This window comes from Rhinoderma darwinii, unplaced genomic scaffold (genome assembly GCF_050947455.1).
Source record: "Rhinoderma darwinii isolate aRhiDar2 unplaced genomic scaffold, aRhiDar2.hap1 Scaffold_38, whole genome shotgun sequence".
Lineage (NCBI taxonomy): Eukaryota > Metazoa > Chordata > Amphibia > Anura > Rhinodermatidae > Rhinoderma > Rhinoderma darwinii.
In genome coordinates, this window is record NW_027463486.1 from 126,218 (window position 1) to 154,140 (window position 27,923).

At 42.6% G+C, this 27,923-nt stretch overlaps 1 protein-coding gene across 5 annotated transcripts in view; it reads left to right on the top strand.

Annotated features, from left to right (window-relative positions):
* The first annotated feature begins 2,541 nt into the window (after positions 1–2,541).
* Positions 2,542–27,923, top strand: part of BOC (BOC cell adhesion associated, oncogene regulated) — a 77,427-nt gene continuing 52,045 nt past the window's right edge. For 3 of the 5 annotated variants that reach the window (XM_075848337.1, XM_075848341.1, XM_075848340.1), the window contains exon 1: positions 5,816–6,007. The gene's annotated coding sequence lies outside the window, so the exon portion shown is untranslated. Of the gene's footprint in view, positions 2,670–5,815; positions 6,008–6,052; positions 6,326–27,923 lie in introns of those variants that run through there. The other 2 variants (XM_075848339.1, XM_075848338.1) reach the window with 2 other exon arrangements.

Here is a 27,923-nt window from a genome sequence, read left to right on the forward strand (position 1 = left end):
CACCATACAAAATAACAATACTATACAGAGCCTAAATAACACCACCATACAAAATAACAGTACTATACAGAGCCTAAATAATACCACCATACAAAATAACAGTACTATACACAGCCTAAATAACACCACCATACAAAGTAACAGTACTATACAGAGCCTAAATAACACCACCATACAAAATAACAGTACTATACAGAGCCTAAATAATACCACCATACAAAATAACAGTACTATACAGAGCCTAAATAATACAACCATACAAAGTAACAATACTATACAGAGTCTAAATAATACCACCATACATAATAACAGTACTATACAGAGCCTAAATAATACCACCATACAAAATAACAGTACTATACAGAGCCTAAATAATACCACCATACAAAATAACAGTACTATACACAGCCTAAATAATACCACCATACAAAATAACTGTACTATACAGAGTCTAACTAACACCACCATACAAAATAACAGTACTATACAGAACCTAAATAATACCACCATACATAATAACTGTACTATAGAGTGCCCAAATAGTAACAGCATACAATGCCAAAGAACTGTCCTATATATTCTTCAAATAATACCAATAGTCATTGCCTTAATAGTACCACCATATATTTCCAAAATTCTCTCATACAGTCCGTGCATAATAGTACAGAACAGTGAATACATACCAGTGTCGTTTCATGCCCAAATATCACTGCTTTACAGTGCTCAGATAATACCACCATACAGTGCAAATAACAGTACTAGAGATTGTCCACATAATAATGCTATCAAATTATTGCAGAACAGTATTCTACAAGGTCCAAATAATACCGCAATTCAGAGCCTAAAAAAACATGCAAAATAATGGCAAATTAATACCCCATATACAACTAATAAATAATACCACCCTACAGTGCCAAATAACAGCACCATAGAGAGTCCACATAATACTGCCATGCATATAATGGGGCAGACTTACCAGTCAGAAGATGCGCCAAATTTTTCAAATTGATCAATCTGGTGCATCTAGATAGACATGCTAGACACGGGGGGTGGGGGGGTTACATTTTAAGCCACCCCCCTTTGCAGTAGCCCATGCCTCCTTTGCTGCTACACCACGCCCCCTTGGCAAGCGTGTCAAAAAAAGTGTTTAAAACAGTTAGTAAATGTGGTGCACGGCATGTACGACAGAATGCTGCCTCAATTTAAGAGAAATGGAACATTTTAAATGCTAAATCTGCCCCACTGTATCCCCCAAATCATGCCAGTGTACAGTGATGGCGGCATGAGATACATTCAGAAGAACCCATTATGACCAGAGGGATTGTGGGCTGGGCACTCATTTTTGGCATGTAGGGGTTTGGTATAAAACTTTAATTCTCCCATGGGGGAGAATCCTTTGATAATTGCTCTTTAACGACCAGCGTCCGGTCAGAGAAAAATTGTCACAGCGCTGCTCAAATTGGGGCAAATGTTCCCTAGCATGTCTGCAAGAGGGGGCAGTAAAGATCCATATACACTCTTATGTACCCCATATAATATACAGTATAACAAATCAAAGTGAAACAAAAATGACAAACGAATAAAAAGAAAATGTAAAAATACAAAATTGTGAAAATACAAAAAAAAAAAGAATTTCAAATGCAAAAAAAATAAGAAAATGTAAAAATACAAAAATGGAAAAATACCAAAATGTAAAAATGCAAAAAAATGTAAAAATACAAAAAAAATGTAAAATACAAAAATGTAAAAATACCAAAATGTAAAAATGCTAAAAAATGTAGAAATACAAAAAATTTTTAAAATACAATGTCAAAATACAAACATTTAAAAATACAAAAAAATTTTACAATACAAAAATGTAAAAAGACAAAAATGTAAAACTGCAAAAAAAAGTAAAAATACAAAAATGTAGATACAAATTTTTTTTTAAATACAATAATGTAAAAATACAAAAATGTAAAAATACAAAAAAATGTAAAAATACAAAAATGTAAAAATACAAAAATGCAAAAATTTAAAAATACAAAAAAATTTAAAAATACAAAAATTTAAAAATACAAAAATTTAAAAGTACAAAAAATGAAAAATACAAAAAAATTAAAAAATACAACGAACAATAAAAATGAACACTGCAAACAACGTAATTTAGAAACGAAAATCTAAAAAATAAAATAAAAAGAAATGCAATATTCTAAACGAGACACAGTAAGCATCAAACCTGATATTTCGGCTTCTTAAAATTATTGAAAATTATTCATTTCTGCGCCCATTTTCAGCGCCAGACTTCAAAATGTTTTTGAATAACTGAAAATTAAAAAAGAAACAAACTGATATTTTGTCAACTATTTTGACACATATTATTTTGATACATATGTTGCATATCACCGAAGCGGCCGAAACTTCAAAGTGGGCGAAACTTCAAAGTGGGCGTGGCTTATGCAAATGTACGTTTATGGGAAGTATTGAACGGCAATTTTTCCTACAAGTTTGCACCATTTTTATATTTGTAAAGTTTGTACATTTATTTTTTAGGCTCCACGATGACTAAATGGCCGCGATAATGGCGTAAGATCGCAGTGTGATGCCCCGGCTCATGTATTCCTGTGGAGTCGCATGAAATCCCATGTGTACAATATTCAGAACAATTGGTAAAAATAAACAAAAAACAGGTAAAAAAAAAAATCGCCCCTCCCCCTCCTCAGATTTGGGACAACTGGTGGGATTTGTGCCTGGAGGTAAATTGTTAATTAACGCCGTTCTGTGTTAGTTTTGTTAAGGTAATTATGATGTCAATGCTAAACTGATAGCAGGACATCCAGCCGACAAATGGCCCGAAGCCCCCAACCCCTCCCCCCCCACTGATAACATTTACTATGTGTCATTTGCATGTTTATAAGGTAGAGAAGAGGTGACACAGATTATGGGCTCAATGAATACGTTTAGATTGCAAGCTCTTGGGATTATCCTGTATACAAATCCTTGATTCGTTCTCTTCTGTAAAGACGTTCAAAATTGTATTTCTTAGGGAAATCTGATTCTGGGAAAGCTGGGTGACAACCGATATAAGTGCGGTTATAGCTGCCACAGGGGTTGTCACCCACAATTCCTACAGAATCAGCAATGCCGGAGCCAAAGATAGATAATTGCATGACCAGGCCGGAATTATGGGTCTGGGAAAGCGGGTGAGGGGCCCTGAGGGTTGTGGTGATGGCCGAGTTGGTTGTTGTCACTCAGCTGCCTCGGAGTCCTGGTGGTATAATGGGACAACTGGTCAGTTTTACACCCCCCACCCCCGCATGACTTTCAGTGACTTTGCTAATATTTTGCTTTATTGGTTTTGTTTTTTTAGTTATTTTATGTCTCTTTCTCCAGTTACATCAAAAGCTGTTTTAAAAATTATAGTGGTATTACGAAATATACATGACATTATTACTTATCCTACACTGATCCTGAGTTATATCCTGTATTATACTCCAGAGCTGCACTCACTATTCTGCTGGTGGAGTCACCGTGTACATACATTACATTACTTATCCTGTACTGATCCTGAGTTACATCCTGTATTATACTCCAGAGCTGCACTCACTATTCTGCTGGTGGAGTCACTGTGTACATACATTACTTATCCCGTACTGATCCTGAGTTACATCCTGTATTATCCTCCAGAGCTGCACTCACTATTCTTCTGGTGGTGTCACTGTGTACATACATTACATTACTTATCCTATACTGATCCTGAGTTACATCCTGTATTATACTCCAGAGCTGCACTCACTATTCTGCTGGTGGACTCACTGTGTACATACATTACATTACTTATCCTGTACTGATCCTGAGTTACATCCTGTATTATCCTCCAGAGCTGCACTCACTATTCTGCTGGTGGGGTCACTGTGTACATACATTAAATTACTTATCCTGTACTGATCCTGAGTTATATCCTGTATTATACTCCAGAGCTGCACTCACTGTTCTGCTGGTGGAGTCACTGTGTACATACATTACATTACTTATCCTGTACTGATCCTGAGTTACATCCTGTATTATCCTCCAGAGCTGCACTCACTATTCTTCTGGTGGAGTCACTGTGTACATACATTACATTACTTATCCTGTACTGATCCTGAGTTACATCCTGTATTATCCTCCAGAGCTGCACTCACTATTCTGCTGGTGGGGTCACTGTGTACATACATTACATTACTTATCCTGTACTGATCCTGAGTTACATCCTGTATTATCCTCCAGAGCTGCACTCACTATTCTTCTGGTGGAGTCACTGTGTACATACATTACATTACTTATCCTGTACTGATCCTGAGTTATATCCTGTGTTATACTCCAGAGCTGCACTCACTATTCTGCTGGTGGGGGTCACTGTGTACATACATTACATTACTTATCCTGTACTGATCCTGAGTTATATCCTGTATTATACTCCAGAGCTGCACTCACTATTCTGCTGGTGGAGTCACCGTGTACATACATTACATTACTTATCCTGTACTGATCCTGAGTTACATCCTGTATTATACTCCAGAGCTGCACTCACTATTCTGCTGGTGGAGTCACTGTGTACATACATTACTTATCCCGTACTGATCCTGAGTTACATCCTGTATTATCCTCCAGAGCTGCACTCACTATTCTGCTGGTGGAGACACTTTGTACATAGTTTACATTACTTATCCTGTACTGATCCTGAGTTACATCCTGTATTATACTGCAGAGCTGCACTCACTATTCTGCTGGTGGAGTCACTGTGTACATACATTACATTACTTATCCTGTACTGATCCTGAGTTATATCCTGTATTATACTCCAGAGCTGCACTCACTATTCTGCTGGTGGGGGTCACTGTGTACATACATTACATTACTTATCCTGTACTGATCCTGAGTTACATCCTGTATTATACTCCAGAGCTGCACTCACTATTCTGCTGGTGGAGTCACTGTGTACATACATTACTTATCCCGTACTGATCCTGAGTTACATCCTGTATTATCCTCCAGAGCTGCACTCACTATTCTGCTGGTGGGGTCACTGTGTACATACATTACATTACTTATCCTGTACTGATCCTTAGTTACATCCTGTATTATCCTCCAGAGCTGCACTCACTATTCTGCTGGTGGAGTCACTGTGTACATACATTACTTATCCTGTACTGATCCTTAGTTACATCCTGTATTATCCTCCAGAGCTGCACTCACTATTCTGCTGGTGTGATCTTCTACAAGTTCAGGACGTATATTTTTGGAATTGTTTGAATGCCCCCCCAATACTCCACCCCAGCATAGCAGAGCTCAGTATCCTGCACTCACACAATGTCTGCACCAACTTGCTGCTGTGACCAATGAGTAAAATGTCATGTTTTTGTCCCAAGCAGCTGCACGGACCCCTCATGAATAGTGGGCGGATTACAGGTTCTTTCAGCCACCCCACAAAACACTGCGGGGGGGGGGGGGGTATCCGGCCTTCCATCTTCTCTCCCCCCCCCCCCCCCCCACCACCACCACAGGCTGCAGAACATCATTATCATTACTCTCCCTCCACCTCAGCCCCTTCATGTGGTTTCATCTGCAATTTGCAAAAACCATAATTCTCAAGTCTTGGGAGTGAAGTGGCCACTTGCTGGATTCCTGCTCCCCTCCACTCTGATGCAGGAGAAGAAGTTGTGTGTTTTGGTACAAGCCTCCTCTCCTGCGCCTTCCCTTCCCCCTCCCCTCCCCCTGCTCTCAGAGGGGAGGCTCCTATCCTGCTAAAGAAGGGGATTGTTTTAGGAGCCAGTCATCCAAAAAGAGGCGAGATCCCAAACACAGAGCAAATCTCAGCCCAGAACATGCTCACTGCAAACTTCCTCTAAACTTCCCTCAAACCCAACGAGCTCCACAATCAAACTCAAGGAGGGCCCTTTAAATCTGCAAAATTCCACCTATCTCCATGTATCAATAGGGAAGACGGATTGTTACATTGTGAAGAATTCTGCTACAATCTCATCCGGTAAGTGAAACTTTTTATTCCTTCCTTCAAGATTCCTTAGGGAAGAATCCTCTGTCTGGAGAGAGAAAACCCATAAAGGTCTTACAGTAAATCCTCGGGACATTGGATTCCTTAAGGTTTCCCCCAATTCTTGGAATCTGGGGAGAGTTTAGCTCCGGAGGTTTTCCAGGCTGGGCCTAGTTGTCTGTGGCTGATCCCGGTGTTCTGCGTCCTGAATGTTTTCATTCTGCCGGAAAGATGTGGCCAATACGAATAAGGAGAAGAAATTGGAATCCAAGTTTTTGGAAAGTTCTTTATGATGTTCGGTGACATTATGGGGTACGACGGGGGTGTCGGTGCTAGAATTGAGGTTGTTTTGGGTGATGTTGTGGGATGTTTTTCTGCAGAGACCTCCATCCTATATCTCCTGTCATCCATAGATTATACTACAAAAATATACAACTTTTTAAATTATTTTTCTACTTGAACTTTTTCAATTTATTTAAAATTGATTTTATTTGGTATTTTTTTAAAATTGAACTTAATTTCGAATGTCAAAAACAATAACCCCGTCAATACCCCAGTGGTCTGCTACATGAAATATTGTATATACCGTGTGTTATAGGACATATAAACCTGTAAAAGTCAGCAAAATCTACAAAAAAAAAGTTCAATATAACAATATAATTTATACATTTATTTACTAATGGAAAAAGAATTTCAATAAAATCTAAAATATTTGAAAACGATCTTAAAAATTATAATGATTAAATATTTATAAAAAATGTATTTAAAAAGAACAACAAAAAATATTTTATAGAAATTGACCCGATGCATGTTATTTTTTGTGGTTGTTTGTGAGGATTACGTGACATTATATTATTATTATTATTATTTATTTATTAGTTTTTTTTTTATTATTATTATTTTATTATTATTATTATTATTATTTTTTTTATTATTATTATTATTATTTTTTTTTTTTATTATTATTATTATTATTATTATTATTATTTGTATCATTGTCTATTGGGAATATTGACAAAGTCCTATGAAAAAAACGACACACACACATTTTCCGGAAGTGTAATAATTGGTCTGGGTATACGAGTGTGTACTGGGCTGTATATGGGATTGCATTATATAAACTTTACATGTAAATATCTACTTGACAATAAAACATTTTGAAAAAATTGAATCTTCAGGAGTCACCGAGGAGATTAATAATACATAAAATAGAACCGAAAAGACTCATCAGGGACCTGGATCCCCGTAATGTGATTTCTGCCTATTTTTTAGCTGTTTTTGGATTTTTCTAAAAGTTTTTGGTCACTGATAGTATCTGGTTGATGAGTCCTCCCGTACAGTGTCACCCCATTATTTATACCCCACGCTGATGTGCCGGACCCTGAGGTGTCATGACGGGGCCCAGTTCTGGAGTTTTTAGATGTTTTTGTGGCATTTTTGTTCGTGTGATTTTTGTATTGGATCTTAGTCCCGGGATTTACTGACAATTCTGGAGTTTCATTTTGGGTTTAGTGTTGGATCTTCTATTCTGCGCTGATGCCAATATTGGGGGTCTGGTCCTGTGATATTGGGGGTCTGGTCCTGTGATATTGGGGGTCTGGTCCTGTAATATTGGGGGTCTGGTCCTGTAATATTGGGGGTCTGGTCCTGTAATATTGGGGTAGTATCTGGTCTCCCTTTGTCACCCCTCTGGTTTGGATTGTTATTGGGTATTTTTGCGGGTTGCTTTATTTAGTCCTTGCTGTGGGTCGTGTATGAAAATCTTTTGGACGCCATTTTTGGTGGTTTGAGGAATTGGCCCAATTTTGTTTTAAACCGTGAGACATCTGTCCAAAAATTAAGGACCAACATTAAGGCCCCATGCACACGACGATTGCGGGCACGGCCGGCCGCCGACTGACAGCCACATTTTCGGGCCGTGCTCACATACAAAGTATGGGAGCACGGCCCGCAAAATGCGAAAGAACGGACATGTTCCATAATTACCGGAACATTTCCACGGCACGGACACCCTTCCGTAGTGCTACGGAAAGGTGTCAGTGTTCAATGAAAGTGAATGGCTTCGTTTTTGCGGACCGCAATTGCGGTCCGCGAAAACGGAGGTTTTTTGCTGTCGTGTGCATGGGGCCTAAGAGAATATGGCGTCCAGTATGTATGTGTGTGTGTGTGTGTATATATATATTTATATATATACCCAACCCGGGGCTCTGTAGTGGTTCCAGTGGTCACAGGTGGCACGTTCGTGTCCAGATAAGAAAATTGGTGTTATCTTCTACATGCCATGGATGGGTTAAAGAGTTATGACAGGGTCCTCAGGAGCAGAGCTGAGTTTGTCCAATGGAGCAGAGCTGAGTTTGTCCAATGGAGCGGAGCTGTGTTTGTCCAATGGAGCAGAGCTGAGTTTGTCCAATGGAGCAGTTGTGTTGATCTAATGGAGCAGAGCTGAGTTTGTCCTATGGAGCAGAGCTGAGTTTGTCCAATGGAGCAGGGCTTAGTTTGTCCAATGGAGCAGAGCTTAGTTTGTCCAATGGAGCAGGGCTGAGTTTGTCCAATGGAGCAGAGCTGAGTTTGTGCAATGGAGCAGGGCTGAGTTTGTCCAATGGAGCAGAGCTTAGTTTGTCCAATGGAGCAGAGCTTAGTTTGTCCAATGGAGCAGAGCTGAGTTTGTGCAATGGAGCAGGGCTGAGTTTGTCCAATGGAGCAGAGCTGAGTTTGTCCCGAAGGGGCAGAGCTGCCTAGAAAATATAGCAGAGCTAGGTTTGTCAAATGGAGTAGAGCTAAGTTTGTTGGATGGCGTAGAGCTGTTTACTAAATGTAGCAGAACCAGATGGGTCAGATGGACTAGAGCTGAGTTTGTTGAATGGAGTTCAGTTTGTCAGATGAAGAAAAGCAGAGTTTGTCCAATTCTCGAATAGAGAAAAGATGAGTTTGTCAAATAGACAGAGTTGAGTTTGTCTGAACGAGTAGAGCTGTTTGCTGGATGGAGACGAGCTGCCTGTAGGTTTCTTGGATGGTACAGCACTAAGTTTGTTTGATGGAGTAGAGTTGAATTTGTCAGATGGAGAAGACAGATGGTGTAGCGTTAGGTTTGTCGGATGGAGCAGAGTTAGGTTTGTCGGATGGAGCAGATTTGGGTTTGTTGGACTGAGCAGAGTTGATTTGGTTGGAAGTAGCCACTTACCAGATGTAGTGGATGGACTACAGTGGGTCAATTGGAGTTTTCATTTTGTGAGATGAAGCAGAGCTGTTAAATTTGTCAGATGAAACAGAGAAGAGTTTGTCATTTGTCACATTTCATGGTGATATCTCAAATCCCGGCAGGAAAAATCACTATATTAACAGTACTCGAGCGTTATCACTCTAGAGCCCCATTAAGATTTAAGAGGCAGCTTCAGCTCTGCTACATCTGCACATACTATATGTCTGTATGGCTGAATGTATTACACAATCCAAGAAGCTGCAACTCCTACACAAGTCACATACCTGCCCAGACAGCCCCACATTTTAATATCCTACAGGAGATGCGGCGGTGACAGGTGAAGTCACCGCCATATTGTGATGGTTCCATATACACACGTACCTGCCGATCGCCGCGTCCCCGTATACATCAGTTCAGGGTGGAGTTGCCCTTTAATGCCCCCCCCCATGGCCGCCAATAATCTATCCTGTGCTGCAGCAGCATGGACTGTATTACCTGTCACCCATGGAGGTGTTAGCAGTGTGTTACCATATGGTGCTAGCTGGTGGAGCAGACCTCGGTGTGGTGGAGTCCTGCTCTGTGTCATGGGTTTATGGGGGACTCAGAGGTGTGGGAATAGACTACAAAGCGGGCGAGGTGTATCACCAGATGCCGCCCGCCGCTGGTTTAATGGCTGTAATGTTTTCCCTGGGCTATTCCAATGCTTCTCTATGGGAAGTCCGGCCGTCACGTTCCAACATGGAGGCACATGGCACCTCATGCCTCAGCAGTGTCACTGGTGAATTATGGGTAAATGTGTAGGGAAGCTACTACCAAATCAAATCCCGGCTGGCCAAGATGGTTTTAAGGGCAGCAATTGGCACCTATTAATTGGGCACATTTGTTCCCGCTGCCCTATAAGGGCATGATATAACGAGTCTGTCCCTTTAATTAATAATTAAATGAATAATCACATTTACGTTAAATATTAGGTCGGCGTCCCTTGGCATTTAGGGTCATATAAAAGAAGTCACGTGACCACATATAAAGATCTTCGCTCACTAGGAAATAAGGAAACGAGCGGTGCCTGGAAACGAGCGGCGCCGCTTCATCCCTATAGGTAGAGATTGAGTGGCGCCACTTGCTGGTGGCAGAGCCTGTAGTGGGGTCTGCTGGAAATCGCGGCCAGATCTTCTGCCTCTTGTGCTTTAGGCCCTGTTCACACACCGTTTTTTTGCAGGCAGAAAAAATCTGCCTCAAAACTCCTTCAGGAGACTTTGAATTGCCTGCACGTATTTTTCAGCATTTTTTATTCCACGGCGATTTTTGCTCGCGGCCATTGAAGCTAATGCAAGGACCGCGGGCAAAAAAAACGCAGCGAAAAACCGCTCAGAAACAAGCGCCGTCGTTTTTTTCTGCCTCCCATTGATTTCAATGAGAGGTCAAAGGCGGAAACGGCGGCAAGAAAGGACATGGCAATTTTTTTTCGCGAGCAGCCAAAAGCCTCCCAGTGAAGTCAATGGAGGGCGATTTTGGCCGTTTCCGCTGATTCCGACCAGTTTCCGCATCAAAATCAGCGCCAAACGTCTCGGTGTGAACTGACCCTAATCATTCTGTGCCACACAATGTCGTTACATTGAGTCACAAAATACAATGTTTCATTTCTGTAATGAGAAGATACCAGAGCGCTGTTTAATCAGGGAGGGATCTGGTCACAAGAGCTTACAATCTAAACTTCTCCGGAAAGGCGTTACGTGAGCGCGCTTTATGGCGCTGAGATTCAGGTGGGTCCCGATTCTGTTCTCATGATGTAGAACTTTCCATCGTCGCTCCGATCAGAATTTATGAGATGATTTCAGCCAGAAGTCAAATGAGGACAGACGTGTGATTAACTATTCATGTGCCGGCAGCCAGTCATGGCGCCCATACAGCGATCACACCTGGGAAACCATTCACTGACTGAAATCTGACACTTTCCCGTTTGTTCGTGTTTATTTTCTTTCCGTCATTAAATTCAAGATTGACAGAAGACACTTTTTTTTTTTATATTTGTCAACACAGATGTAGCAGAGCTGAGTTTGTCATGTGGAAAAACAACTTTACAAACAACAATTCCACCTGCGGCCCCAAATATAGCAGAGAAGTAGCGCTATTAGATTCCTGTTGCAAAAGTCTGCGGCGGACGTGCCATAGAGCTCCACGGACTGGGCCGTTGTCACTTCCCTTCCCCCACTCGACTCTGCAGTTCATTCGTAATGTATTACAGGGGGCAGCACTGAGCACAGGAGAAAGCTCCTCCCACAAAACTGACCCCAGTCACCAATCAGGCCTGATGCCTGTGGCTCTATATGCAAATGAGTGGGTGGAGCAAAATTCAGCTGCATTCCAATAGGGTAAAAAGAGTCGTCACCATTATAATATTTGCCCCTGACCTGCTCAGAGCTCCAATATTTTTCCCTAAATACCCCCCAACATTTGGATCCCACCCGAGAACTCCCTCAAAGCTGCTTAAAAACGGTCCCTCTTTATGCAAATCTACATAAGCCCCGCCTCTTGGCTGCCCCATTCACGGGACAGTCCTACAAAAAAGGGACGCTGGTTCTTAAAGGGACATACACAGGAAATATGGGAATAACTTTCCATCGTTCTTTTAAAAAAAGGATCCACTTGTTTTTTTTTATGTTTCAGCGGATTTTATAAGGTCTTTTTGCGTCACGCCGATTGATCGCCGTTCATTATAATTGTAAACAAATCAAATATAAGCGGGGGCGGGATTACTATTTCTAGGCATTGTGTAGAGTTTCTATAGGGCCCAGTTTGTATTTATTAGTGCCGGACGCTGACGGTATTTTTACCGCTTGCAGGTTTATAAATCGCGTTACGTAATTGTGCAAACATTGCGCGCATTAAAGAATCGTCTAATTGCGTGATTTGATTGTGGCTCTTAATACGGCCGCCGTCGCTTTGGTCTGAGTGTTTCTCGGCTGAGATTTTAGGATTTTTTTTCCCTATCGCTAATTCCGTACAAAGTTATTTCACCAATTTACGGATCAGTGGGGGGCGGTTTTATTGCGCCCGTTGCGTTCACATCAGACGGCGTTAGAGGTGCGGAGTAGGGGAGCGGGTTTCCTGTAAGTTTCATTGTACTCCATGTTAATAATGGAATGGAGTCATTTACTGCGGCCTCCAGCTGTGGTTAATTAGAAGCCGGTGCGAGCGCGGGATAAAGGACGGGATTGTTCGCGGCGGCAGGTTATAATGTGTCGCCCACAAGTGCCTCCTATAATATCCCTCTTACAAGTCCACTATAGGATGCCCTATAAATGTAGGGTCCAGAATAGAAGATCCCAAATTCCTCCGCTCGCCCCCTCCCCCGCCTCTCCTCTGGTGACAGCTTTGGGGTTTTACAGGCTGATTTGCCTCAAGGGCTGAGATGCCACAAACCTTAAGAAAACAAGAGGTCGGGTCATTAATAACATCCCCCGGTCACCTGAAACCTCAAACCCCAAACCCCAGCGCCTCAAACCACTCAGGAGAAAAGTCAACGTCTCAAAAACTCCAGACTGCGCTGCGCGCCGGGGGGGTGAAGGAGCCTCCAGACCAATGAAGGAGCCTCACCGCTTATAATAGGGGCCATATATCTTTACATTGATAGAATTTACCTTTAAATTCCTTTAATCCGGCATCTAATAATTCAGCATCGACCCGTTATTTATTTTGTGCCTATTGTTTTACCCTGTAGTTCAGAATTTCTGCTAATCCGGCAATGGGTAAAAATAGTCCCAATGTTTGATAACCTGGAAATGGTCTGATAATCCGGCATAGTGACGGTTCTGCTCTATAGGGTCCGCTCTGACGAGAAGGGTGAGGGGTCGGGACCTCTGTAAATAGAGGACCTGGTTGCTGAGTATATTTCCACATTAAGGTAATGTCCTCTGGATATTTTTAGTATTTTTGATAATCCGACGCCGCGGAGGGAAAATTATAGAAGAGCAAATACTCTGAATATAATCACAAATGTCAGATAGGAAACACAGTTATTTGTCCACTGGATTTGCGCATGATATGGCAGTATAATTTATTCACTGTATGGCAGTATTATTTGGGCTCTGAATTGGTGGTATTATTTGGGCTCTGTATGGTGGTATTATTTGGGCACTGTATGGTGGTATTATTTGGGCATTGTATGGCGGTATTATTTGAGCTCTGTATGATGGTATTATTTGGGCACTGTATGGTGGTAATATTTGGGCTCTGTATGGTGGTATTATTTGAGCTCTGTATGGTGGTATTATTTGGGCTCTGTATGGTGGTATTATTTGGGCTCTGTATGGTGGTATTATTTGGGCTCTGTATGGTGGTATTATTTGAGCTCTGTATGGTGGTATTATTTGGGCTCTGTATGGTGGTATTATTTGGGCTCTGTATAGTGGTATTATTTGGGCTCTGTATGGTGGTATTATTTGGGTTCTGTACGGTGGTATTATTTGGGCACTGTATGGTGGTATTATTTGGGTTCTGTATGGTGGTATTTGAGCTCTGTATGGTGGTATTATTTGGGCTCTGTGTGGTGAAATTATTTGGGCATTGTTTGGTGGTATTATTTGGACACTATAGAAGTATTATTTGGGTGCTGTATGGTATCATTTGGATACTCTATGGGGGTCTTATTTTAGCACTGTAGGGGGATACTATGTTTTGACTGTATGGCGGTATTGGGTGCTGTATGGGGTTATTAATTGGGCACCATATAGAGTTATTTGGAAATTTTATGGTGATATTTGGGCACTGTATGGCAGTATTATTTGGATACTCTATGGGGGTATTATCTGGGCACTGTATGGTACTATTTGCATATGATATGGCAGTATTATTCAGTCACTGTATAGAGATGTTAGTTGGGCACTGTCTGGAGGTGTTATTTGGGCCCTCCATGGGGGTATTGGATACTGTATGTGGACATTGTAGGGTACTGTTATTTGCGCATGATATGGCAGCACTATTCAGTTGCTTTATGATGGTATTATTCAGTCACTATATGAGGATATTATTCGTGCACTGTATCGTACTGTTATTAAGGCATTATATGGAACTGTTATTCTTTGTCATTTTATGATATGGTGGTATTATTCATTCACTGTATGGGGATATTATTTGGGCTCTGTATGGGGATATTATTTGGGCTCTGTATGGTGGTATTATTTGGGCTCTGTATGGTGGTATTATTTGGGCTCTGTATGGTGGTATTATTTGGGCTCTGTATGGTGGTATTATTTGGGCTCTGTATGGTGGTATTATTTGAGCTCTGTATGCTGGTATTATTTGGGCACTGCATGGTGGTATTATTTGGGTTCTGTATGGTGGTATTATTTGGGCACTGTATGGTGGTATTATTTGGGCTTTGTATGGTGGTATTATTTGAGCACTGTATGCCAGTGTTATTTGAGCTCATATGTTGCCATTCTATGAGCACTGTATGGCGGTATTATTTGAGCTTGTATTTTGCCGTCCTATAGGCACTGTATGACGCTGCTGTTTGGGCACTGTATGGCGGTATTATTTGAGCACTGTATGCCAGTGATATTTGAGCTCGTATGTCGCCATTCTATGGGCACTGTATGGTAATATTTGGATGACCATTGTTATTGTTTGCGATCTTGTAGTTTAACAATTTTATTTAGCCCAAAGGCCTCCAGACTGTGACCCGACCCCGTATGTTAGCGCTATATAAAGGACTATAATAAGGAAATATTGTGTGAATTCAGGGAGTCGGTGTAGGTCAGAGATTGCACCGCGCACAAGAGCTCACAATCCATGAACAATATACTCTCTATATCAGGCAGAAACTAGGCCTAAGCTGTAGCTTCTTCGAGGGACCTGTTACTTTGTGAGAAGTCCGTGTCAGTCCCCTCCCTATACTGTGATTAACCTCCAGAGGTAGACGAGGCGTTCTATCTATATACTGTATACTATAAGCCGCCATATTGTAGCGTTGTATCCTTGGCTGGGATCAGAGTTCTGGTATATTAATAGCCTGGTACTGTCTGTGAGGGGTCGTCCTATCGATCTTCCAGGATGGCAGAAGGAGAAGATGGATCAATGATTCGCTCTCTTCCTGAAGTGAAGTTCCGTCGCATCGAACACGCAGCCGGCAGAACTTTTAATAACTCAGAAGGGAAGTGTCACAGACCCGTCTTCTACATCAAGTACATGGATGCCAAATATTCAAGGACAAACGCTGAGCAATTTGACAGATATTTTGCTTTATCTTTTGCTACAAAGCTAATACTCCAGTCACATCCAGAGCTGCATTTTCTCTGGTTTCTTATATATCTAGTTCTTATATCTCATTGCTGCTCCCTGCTAGTTCAGTGACTATGCAGAGTTGGGTCTGCTGTGGCGTGTTTCAGGAAATCTTATGTTGGAAAACACTATATCTCCCGCAATGCAATGTACCATGATCGAACAGGAACAGGAAGACTAAGGTCCACGTGTCAGAGACCACTTATGTGTAAAGATTCTATAGAACACGCCATCATTATATAAAGTGCATGCAATGTCATTGGCAAGTTGTGCAAGGTCAAGGAAACTGGAATAATGTTTGCATTGTGCAGCTTTGGATGTGACTAGAGTATAAGATATAAAATAATGCAGGATCACATGAGTGATGATGTCTTCTATAGTGCAGGGGTTATATATAATATAATAGAGTTACTGGCATTGTACTGGCAGTGTTAGGGCACCGTGTTGGCACAGCTGCTGTAATTCTAGAGTCCCCGGGTGGTTTGGTAACTGGAGATTCTCTGGGAGTTCGTCTTCTGCCCGAGTTTTGTAGCTTGGCTCTTATTTATGTTATGACTCAGAAAATTCTTCTTTTTTCCAGTATGTGGGCACAGATAGTCACCCACATAATATATATCACTGCCGCATTGTGCGCAGTAACCCCTTCATTCCCGGTATGCCAACTCCTGTCATTCATCCTTCTTCTGCAGCAATCAGATAATCAAAGTCCTGACCTGATGTTATCAGATAGAAATGTTAGATACACAGCTCAGCAGAGAGTATCACACATGATAGGATTAGATACACAGCTCAGCAGACAGTATCACACGTGATAGGATTAGATACACAGCTCAGCAGACAGTATCACACATGATAGGATTAGATACACGGCTCAGCAGACAGTATCACACATGAGAGGATTAGATACAGTGGCTCAGCAGACCGTATCACACATGATAGGATTAGATACACGGCTCAGCAGACTGTATCACACATGAGAGGATTAGATACAGTGGCTCAGCAGACAGTATCACACATGGTAGGATTAGATACACAGCCCAGCAGACAGTATCACACATGATAGAATTAGATACACCGCTCAGCAGACAGTATCACACATGATAGGATTAGATACACCGCTCAGCAGACAGTATCACACATGATAGGATTAGATCTACAGCTCAGCAGTCAGTATCACACATGATAGGATTAGATACAGTGGCTCAGCAGACAGTATCACACAAGATAGGTTTAGATACACAGCTCGGCAGACAGTATCACACATGATAGGATTAGATACACAGCTCAGCAGACAGTATCACACATGATAGGATTAGATACACAGCTCAGCAGACAGTATCACACATGATAGGATTAGATACACACCTCAGCAGACAGTATCACACATGATAGGATTAGATACACAGCTCAGAAGACAGTATCACACATGATTAGATACACAGCTCAGCAGACAGTATCACACATGATAGGATTAGATACAGCGGCTCAGCAGACAGTATCACACATGATAGGATTAGATACACAGCTCAGCAGACAGTATCACACATGATAGGATTAGATACACAGCTCAGCAGACAGTATCACACATGATAGGATTAGATACACTGACTCAGCAGACAGTATCACACATGATAGGATTAGATACAGTGGCTCAGCAGACAGTATCACACATGATGGGATTAGATACACAGCTCAGCAGCCAGTATCACACATGATAGGATTAGATACACGGCTCAGCAGACAGTATCACACATGATAGGATTAGATACACAGCTCTGCAGACAGTATCACACATGATAGGATTAGATACAGTGGCTCAGCAGACCGTATCACACATGATAGGATTAGATATACAGCTCAGCAGACAGTATCACACATGATAGGATTAGATACACAGCTCAGTAGACAGTATCACACAATAGGATTAGATACAGCGGCTCAGCAGACAGTATCACACATGATAGGATTAGATACAGTGGCTCAGCAGACAGTATCACACATGATAGGATTAGATACAGCGGCTCAGCAGAGAGTATCACACATGATAGGATTAGATACAGCGGCTCAGCAGACAGTATCACACATGATAGGATTAGATACACAGGTCAGCAGACAGTATCACACATGATAGGATTAGATACACAGCTCAGCAGACAGTATCACACGATAGGATTAGATACACCGCTCAGCACACAGTATCACACATGATAGGATTAGATACACAGCTCAGCAGACAGTATCACACATGATAGGATTAGATACATGGCTCAGCAGACAGTATCACACATGATAGGATTAGATACACAGCTCAGCAGACAGTATCACACATGATAGGATTAGATACACAGCTCAGCAGGCAGTATCACACATGATAGGATTAGATACACAGCTCAGCAGACAGTATCACACATGATAGGATTAGATACAGGGCTCAGCAGAGAGTATCACACATGATAGGATTAGATACATGGCTCAGCAGACAGTATCACACATGATAGGATTAGATACACAGCTCAGCAGACAGTATCACACATGATAGGATTAGATACAGTGGCTCAGCAGACAGTATCACACATGATAGGATTAGATACAGTGGCTCAGCAGACAGTATCACACATGATAGGATTAGATACAGCGGCTCAGCAGAGAGTATCACACATGATAGGATTAGATACAGCGGCTCAGCAGAGAGTATCACACATGATAGAATTAGATACAGCGGCTCAGCAGACAGTATCACACATGATAGGATTAGATACACGGCTCAGCAGACAGTATCACACATGATAGGATTAGATACACAGCTCAGCAGACAGTATCACACATGATAGGATTAGATACAGTGGCTCAGCAGACAGTATCACACATGATAGGATTAGATACAGTGGCTCAGCAGACAGTATCACACATGATAGGATTAGATACAGCGGCTCAGCAGAGAGTATCACACATGATAGGATTAGATACACAGCTCAGCAGACAGTATCACACATGATAGAATTAGATACACAACTCAGCAGACAGTATCACACATGATAGGATTAGATACAGTGGCTCAGCAGACAGTATCACACATGATAGGATTAGATACACAGCTCAGCAGACAGTATCACACATGATAGAATTAGATACACGGCTCAGCATACAGTATCACACATGATAGGATTAGATACACAGCTCACAGACAGTATCACACATGATAGGATTAGATACACGGCTCAGCAGACAGTACCACACATGATAGGATTAGATACACACCTCAGCAGACAGTATCACACATGATAGGATTAGATACACCGCTCAGCTGACAGTATCACACATGATAGGATTAGATACAGCGGTTCAACAGACAGTATCGCACTTGATAGGATTAGATACACGGCTCAGCAGATAGTACCACACATGATAGGATTAGATACACAGCTCAGCAGACAGTATCACACATGATAGGATTAGATACACCGCTCAGCTGACAGTATCACACATGATAGGATTAGATACACAGCTCAGCAGACAGTATCACACATGATAGGATTAGATACACAGCTCAGCAGACAGTATCACACATGATAGGATTAGATACACAGCTCAGTAGACAGTATCACACATGATAGGATTAGATACACAGCTCAGCAGACAGTATCACACATGATAGGATTAGATACACAGCTCAGCAGACAGTATCACACATGATAGGATTAGATACAGGGCTCAGCAGAGAGTATCACACATGATAGGATTAGATACACAGCTCAGCAGACAGTATCACACATGATTGGATTAGATACAGGGCTCAGCAGACAGTATCACACATGATAGGATTAGATACACGGCTCAGCAGACAGTATCACACATGATAGGATTAGATACAGTGGCTCAGCAGACAGTATCACACATGATAGGATTAGATACAGGGCTCAGCAGACAGTATCACACGATAGGATTAGATACACAGCTCAGCAGACAGTATCACACATGATAGGATTAGATACACAGCTCAGCAGACAGTATCACACATGATAGGATTAGATACACAGCTCAGCAGACAGTATCACACATGATTGGATTAGATACAGGGCTCAGCAGACCGTATCACACATGATGGGATTAGATACACAGCTCAGCAGAGAGTATCACACATGATAGGATTAGATACACAGCTCAGCAGAGAGTATCACACATGATAGGATTAGATACACAGCTCAGCAGACAGTATCACACATGATAGGATTAGATACGCAGCTCAGCAGACAGTATTACACATGATAGGATTAGATACACAGCTCAGCAGACAGTATCACACATGATAGGATTAGATACACAGCTCAGCAGACAGTATCACACATGATAGGATTAGATACAGCGGCTCAGCAGACAGTATCACACATGATAGGATTAGATACACCGCTCAGCAGACAGTATCACACATGATATAATTAGATACAGTGGCTGAGCAGTCAGTATCACACATGACAGGATTAGATACACAGCTCAGCAGACAGTATCCCACATGATAGGATTAGATACAGTGGCTCAGCAGACAGTATCACACATGATAGGATTAGATACACATCTCAGCAGACAGTATCACACATGATAGGATTAGATACAGTGGTTCAACAGACAGTATCGCACATGATAGGATCAGATACACAGCTCAGCAGACAGTATCACACATGATAGGATTAGATACAGTGGCTCAGCAGACAGTATCCCACATGATAGGATTAGATACACGGCTCAGCAGACAGTATCACACATGATAGGATTAGATACACGGCTCAGCAGACAGTATCACACATGATAGGATTAGATACACAGCTCAGCAGACAGTATCACACATGATAGGATTAGATACAGCAGCTCAGCAGACAGTATCACACATGATAGGATTAGATACACGGCTCAGCAGACAGTATCACACATGATAGGATTAGATACATGGCTCAGCAGACAGTATCACACATGATAGGATTAGATACAGTGGTTCAACAGACAGTATCGCACATGATAGGATTAGATACACAGCTCAGCAGACAGTATCACACATGATAGGATTAGATACAGTGGCTCAGCAGACAGTATCCCACATGATAGGATTAGATACAGTGCTCAGCAGACAGTATCACACATGATAGGATTAGATACACAGCTCAGCAGACAGTATCACACATGATAGGATTAGATACAGTGGTTCAACAGACAGTATTGCACATGATATGATTAGATACACAGCTCAGCAGACAGTATCACACATAATCGGCTTAGATACACAGCTCAGCAGACAGTATCACACATGATAGGATTAGATACACAGCTCAGCAGACAGTATCACACATGATAGGATTAGATACAGTGGCTCAGCAGACAGTATCCCACATGATAGGATTAGATACAGTGCTCAGCAGACAGTATCACTCATGATAGGATTAGATACACGGCCCAGCAGACAGTATCACACATGATAGGATTAGATACAGGGCTCAGCAGACAGTATCACTCATGATAGGATTAGATACACGGCTCAGCAGACAGTATCACACATGATAGGATTAGATACATAGCTCAGCAGACAGTATCACACATGATAGGATTAGATACACAGCTCAGCAGACAGTATCACTCATGATAGGATTAGATACGCGGCTCAGCAGACAGTATCACACATGATAGGATTAGATACATAGCTCAGCAGACAGTATCACACATGATAGGATTAGATACACGGCTCAGCAGACAGTATCACACATGATAGGATTAGATACACAGCTCAGCAGACAGTATCACACATGATAGGAGTAGATACAGAGGCTCAGCAGAGAGTATCACACATGATAGGATTAGATACACAGCTCAGCAGACAGTATCACACATAATCGGCTTAGATACAATGGTCCTGTGAACACTATTTGTAGATGGCACTGATATGATGTAACTTCCAGAGAGTCGTCCCATCCGCATTGTACGGGTTGACTCCCTTTGTGTCAGTGTATAGTGGGGGGGGGCATGGTCCTAAACATCTAATTGTTCGGAGGTTAACGCCATCTCAGGACCCCCGCGGAGGCGATGGGATAAGCGCACTTGACTACAGCAAACTTCCAGATTACGGCCGTCTTTCTTTACTGTGTTTTTACGAGGGATTTAAAGGGCTTATGAGCCATGAGCGAGCACATCACCGCGATCCAGGGGTTGTTTGCGTCCTATCGGGGGGAGCCCTCTGTGGTCTGAAAGCCGCTTTATAAGGTGCGGTCGCCCTGCGAGTGCAGGCACGGAAATCGGAATGCCACATCCTGTTTGGGATAAAAATTTGTGAATTATTCGAAAACTCAGTCGTTAACCATTTTCTGACTGCGTAACTCGTGAATGGATAGGCTGCATTCTCAGTGATGTCACCGCTGCTCTCTAGTGAATGGATAGGCTGCATTCTCAGTGATGTCACCGCTGCTCTCTAGTGAATGGATAGGCTGCATTCTCAGTGATGTCACCGCTGCTCTCTAGTGAATGGATAGGCTGCATTCTCAGTGATGTCACCGCTGCTCTCTAGTGAATGGATAGGCTGTATTCTCAGTGATGTCACCGCTGCTCTCTAGTGAATGGATAGGCTGTATTCTCAGTGATGTCACCGCTGCTCTCTAGTGAATGGATAGGCTGTATTCTCAGTGATGTCACCGCTGCTCTCTAGTGAATGGATAGGCTGCATTCTCAGTGATGTCACCGCTGCTCTCTAGTGAATGGATAGGCTGCATTCTCAGTGATGTCACCGCTGCTCTCTAGTGAATGGATAGGCTGCATTCTCAGTGATGTCACCGCTGCTCTCTAGTGGATGGATAGGCTGTATTCTCAGTGATGTCACCGCTGCTCTCTAGTGAATGGATAGGCTGCATTCTCAGTGATGTCACCGCTGCTCTCTAGTGAATGGATAGGCTGCATTCTCAGTGATGTCACCGCTGCTCTCTAGTGAATGGATAGGCTGCATTCTCAGTGATGTCACCGCTGCTCTCTAGTGGATGGATAGGCTGCATTCTCAGTGATGTCACCACTGCTCTCTAGTGAATGGATAGGCTGTATTCTCAGTGATGTCACCGCTGCTCTCTAGTGAATGGATAGGCTGCATTCTCAGTGATGTCACTGCTGCTCTCTAGTGAATGGATAGGCTGCATTCTCAGTGATGTCACCGCTGCTCTCTAGTGGATGGATAGGCTGCATTCTCAGTGATGTCACCGCTGCTCTCTAGTGAATGGATAGGCTGTATTCTCAGTGATGTCACCGCTGCTCTCTAGTGAATGGATAGGCTGCATTCTCAGTGATGTCACTGCTGCTCTCTAGTGAATGGATAGGCTGCATTCTCAGTGATGTCACCGCTGCTCTCTAGTGAATGGATAGGCTGCATTCTCAGTGATGTCACCGCTGCTCTCTAGTGAATGGATAGGCTGCATTCTCAGTGATGTCACCGCTGCTCTCTAGTGAATGGATAGGCTGCATTCTCAGTGATGTCACCGCTGCTCTCTAGTGAATGGATAGGCTGCATTCTCAGTGATGTCACCGCTGCTCTCTAGTGAATGGATAGGCTGCATTCTCAGTGATGTCACCGCTGCTCTCTAGTGAATGGATAGGCTGCATTCTCAGTGATGTCACCGCTGCTCTCTAGTGAATGGATAGGCTGTATTCTCAGTGATGTCACCGCTGCTCTCTAGTGAATGGATAGGCTGTATTCTCAGTGATGTCACCGCTGCTCTCTAGTGAATGGATAGGCTGCATTCTCAGTGATGTCACCGCTGCTCTCTAGTGAATGGATAGGCTGCATTCTCAGTGATGTCACCGCTGCTCTCTAGTGAATGGATAGGCTGCATTCTCAGTGATGTCACCGCTGCTCTCTAGTGAATGGATAGGCTGCATTCTCAGTGATGTCACCGCTGCTCTCTAGTGAATGGATAGGCTGCAACTTCTAATAAAATGAGTGTAAATCTCCTTGTGATGTTAGTTCTGCGGTTTCCTTGCGTTCTTTAGATAATTTATTTGCTCAGTCGCACAAAAGGAAAAAAAAGTCAACAAGTTCTTGATGTGAAGAGCGGCATCACACAGAGCCGGAGATTAGTTAAATCCACATGAAGCTTTTCTCTGCGCCGTGCGCTCATGTTTGCTCTGAACACAGTGGGATGTGTGAATCTTTCTGCTGAAATGGGACTTGGTGGCAGCAGGTGACGCTAAGTACCAAAAGCAAACACGTGTACAATCAGCTAATCCGCAGAAAAATTAAAGGGATTGTCTACTTTAGGGCCTAATTACATAATGATGATGGGGGCGGCACCAGACAACACTCGTGATGGTGACTAAAAACCCCATGTGTGTAAAGCCCGAAACACGAGCTGCAACATCTGCATCACCATCACCGTACAGCACAAAGATCCGCACACTGATCGAGACACACCCGGGCGTAGAGGACCCTCCCCAGAACTAATGCAATATGAGTGGTAAGAGAACAGCGCCACCCAGTGGTCAGGTGGTAAGAATGTGTTCTAATCGCTGGAGTTCAGGTTTTCTTGGCCCTAGGGGATGAAGTTCACTTTTTATGGTGTTCTTGGTCCTAGGGGCTGACATTCAGGAATTTATGGTTCTAGTGGCTGAAGTTCAGTTTTTATCATTCTAGGGGCTTAAAGCGTCTCTGTCACCACATTATAAGTGGCCTATATTGTACATGATGTGATCGGCGCTGTAATGTAGATGGTTTTAATTTAGAAAAACGATCATTTATGATGGAGTTATGACCTATTTTAACTTTATGCTAATGAGTTTATCAATGGACAACTGGGCGTGTTTTACTATATGACCAAGTGGGCGTTGTACAGAGGAGTGTATGACGCTGACCAATCAGTGACCAATCAGCGTCATACACTTCTCCACATTCATTTACACTGCACTAGCGATATAGATATATCGCAATCTGCAGCCTCATACACAAACACTAACATTACTGCAGTGTCATGACAATGAATATACATCACCTCCAGCCAGGACGGGATGTCTATTCATTCTCCTGACCACTTCTGTAGCGTCTCTGTGAGTTACAGCATAGCCGGTGTAGTCTTGCCAGATTACACTGTAAGCTGTCATTTACAGCGAGATCTCGCTGTGCTGTGCTGTAACTCACGGAGACGCTACAGAAGTGGTCAGGAGAATGAATAGACATCACGTCCTGGCTGGAGGTAATGTATATTCATTGTCATGACACATGAGTAACGTTATAGTGTGTGTATGAGGCTGCACATAGTGATATAGCTATGTCGCTATCTGCAGTGTAAATGAATGGAGAGAAGTGCATGACGCTGATTGGTCAGCGTCATACACTCCTCTTTACAACGCCCACTTGGTCATATAGTAAAACACGCCCAGGTGTCTATTGGGAAACTCATTAGCATGAAGATTATATAGGTCATAACTCCGTCACAAATGATCGTTTTTTTAAATAAAAAACACTGCTGCAATCTACATTACAGCGCCGATCACATCATGTAGAAGATAGGCCACTTATAATGTGGTGACAGAGTCTCTTTATTACTAGGACCACTGTTATCTACATTACAGCGCCGATCACATCATGTAGAAGATAGGCCACTTATAATGTGGTGACAGAGCCTCTTTATTACTAGGACCACTGTTATCTACATTACAGCGCCGATCACATCATGTACAATATAGGCCACTTATAATGTGGTGACAGAGCCTCTTTATTACTAGGACCACTGTTATCTACATTACAGCGCCGATCACATCATGTACAATATAGGGCAATTATAATGTGGTGACAGAGCCTCTTTATTACCAGGACCACTGTTATCTACATTACAGCGCCGATCACATTATGTAGGAGATAGGGCACTTATAATGTGGTGACAGCCTCTTTATTACTAGGACCACTGTTATCTACATTACAGCGCCGATCACATCATGTACAATATAGGCCACTTATAATGTGGTGACAGGGTCTCTTTATTACTAGGACCACTGTTATCTACATTACAGCGCCGATCACATCATGTACAATATAGGGCACTTATAATGTGGTGACAGAGTCTCTTTATTACTAGGACCACTGTTATCTACATTACAGCGCCGATCACATCATGTACAATATAGGGCAATTATAATGTGGTGACAGAGCCTCTTTATTACTAGGACCACTGTTATCTACATTACAGCGCCGATCACATTATGTAGGAGATAGGGCACTTATAATGTGGTGACAGCCTCTTTATTACTAGGACCACTGTTATATACATTACAGCGCCGATCACATTATGTACAATATAGGGCACTTATAATGTGGTGACAGAGTCTCTTTATTACTAGGACCACTGTTCTCTACATTACAGCGCCGATCACATCATGTACCATATAGGCCACTTATAATGTGGTGACAGCCTCTTTATTACTAGGACCACTGTTATATACATTACAGCGCCGATCACATTATGTACAATATAGGGCACTTATAATGTGGTGACAGAGTCTCTTTATTACTAGGACCACTGTTATCTACATTACAGCGCCGATCACATCATGTACAATATAGGGCACTTATAATGTGGTGACAGCCTCTTTATTACTAGGACCACTGTTATATACATTACAGCGCCGATCACATCATGTACAATATAGGCCACTTATAATGTGGTGACAGAGTCTCTTTATTACTAGGACCACTGTTATATACATTACAGCGCCGATCACATTATGTACAATATAGGGCACTTATAATGTGGTGACAGAGACTCTCTAAGTCCAGGTTTTCTTGGTCCCAGGGGCTGAAAATCAGTTTTCACTGTTCTAGGGGCCGACGTTCAGGTCTTTATGGTTCTAGGGACCGATGTTCAGGTGTTTATGGTTCTAGGGGCCGACGTTCAGGTCTTTATGGTTCTAGGGGCCGACGTTCAGGTCTTTATGGTTCTAGGGGCCGACGTTCAGGTATTTATGGTTCTAGGGGCCGACGTTCGTGTGTCCATGGCTGGAAATACTCAGAGGTCTCATAGTTATAAATGCTACAACTGCAGTTTCCTGGTGCAGTTTGATCCTACAGATCTAAGTTGGTCATGATTGTCCTGGCGTACCGTCTACCATCTTCTGTGGGCACCAGTTCAGCTCCATACTTTGATGACTGTTCCTCTATTCTCATTACTTAGTCTGAACGTGGCGCCCTCCGTAGCGGCGCGCAGGTTGATGTCCGGTGACCAGATAACTGAAGTACAAAGGGCACAGATGGAGGAGGAGCAGAACTGTTCATTTTGGACCTTTCGAGTAGATGAAGTCCTCCGGACACTCTATCAAACTTCAGGGACTTTGTGCTGTGGTGCGGGGACCTGTGGCCATTGCACGGTTGGCAGGAGTTTTTTTGGCCTAGGACACGGCTTCGTGGCGGGTGGTCAGACATCGCGCTCGTCTTAAGCAGCTGTTTTTTCTATTACTCGTTAACCTTTTTCCATACCAGGCCTTTGTATCGTAAAAATACTTCTTCCAGCCAGCTATTTCAGGTTTTCTGCAGGCAGCTGCCACCTCTGCTTGCTTTTTAACTTTTTCAGTTTTGTTTTTTTTACATTTTTATTTAGCCTCCTATTTTTGCAACCTTACCCCTCCTCAATGCTCCCAAACTGGAGCAAAGTCTTTTCTCTTAGACCCCCGATCCTCTCCAGATTGGGACCCTTAAGCAACCTTGGTCTTTTGTCCCTTTTCAATAAAAGGAAGAAAAAAAATGAAAGGTGGGGGGGGGGGGGGTAGAGATATAAAGAAAAACGACCCACGGGGCAATAGTCTCTTGAGCCAGCTTGCTGCATTACAATGAATACGGACTCTATTAAGCCTCGTTCTGCCTGTTAGTGTTTCCATGGGCAACGTAGCCCCCATATGGAAAGCATGCAATATATTAGTGGATCCCATTGTAGGACCGATCCGTGACTGGCAGTTGTAGTCCCTCCTCACACTTGACACTGCCTGTGTTTATCTAATGCATAGAGGGGGGGCTGTTAGCTAACGTATTGTCCTATGCTATGAGAGGGGAAGAGGGAGGGGGGACCGAAGTGTAAGAGAGAAGAGTTCATGAATATTCAAGAAGCGTCGTCAATGGTGGTGAGGAAAAAAAAGCAGATGGAATTCATGTTGAGAGGCATAGCCCCCCCTACTATTAAACCAGTGGTCCCCCCCCCAAAAAAAAAAAAACAACCTCTCCCATCCTAACCCATCCAGTTCTCTGGCATCCCAAGAGTGTGGGATCTGCAGTTATCCAATTAGCAAGCTTGTCAAGTTGAGTTGATAGTCAGCAAAGGGACATAAATTCAAGAGAAATGGGGGAAAACGGGGAAAGTAAAGAAAACTTTTTGTACTTTTCCTCTTTATTCGGCCTTGAATGAGATTTAGCTAAAATAATTGTAGGGTTTAAGA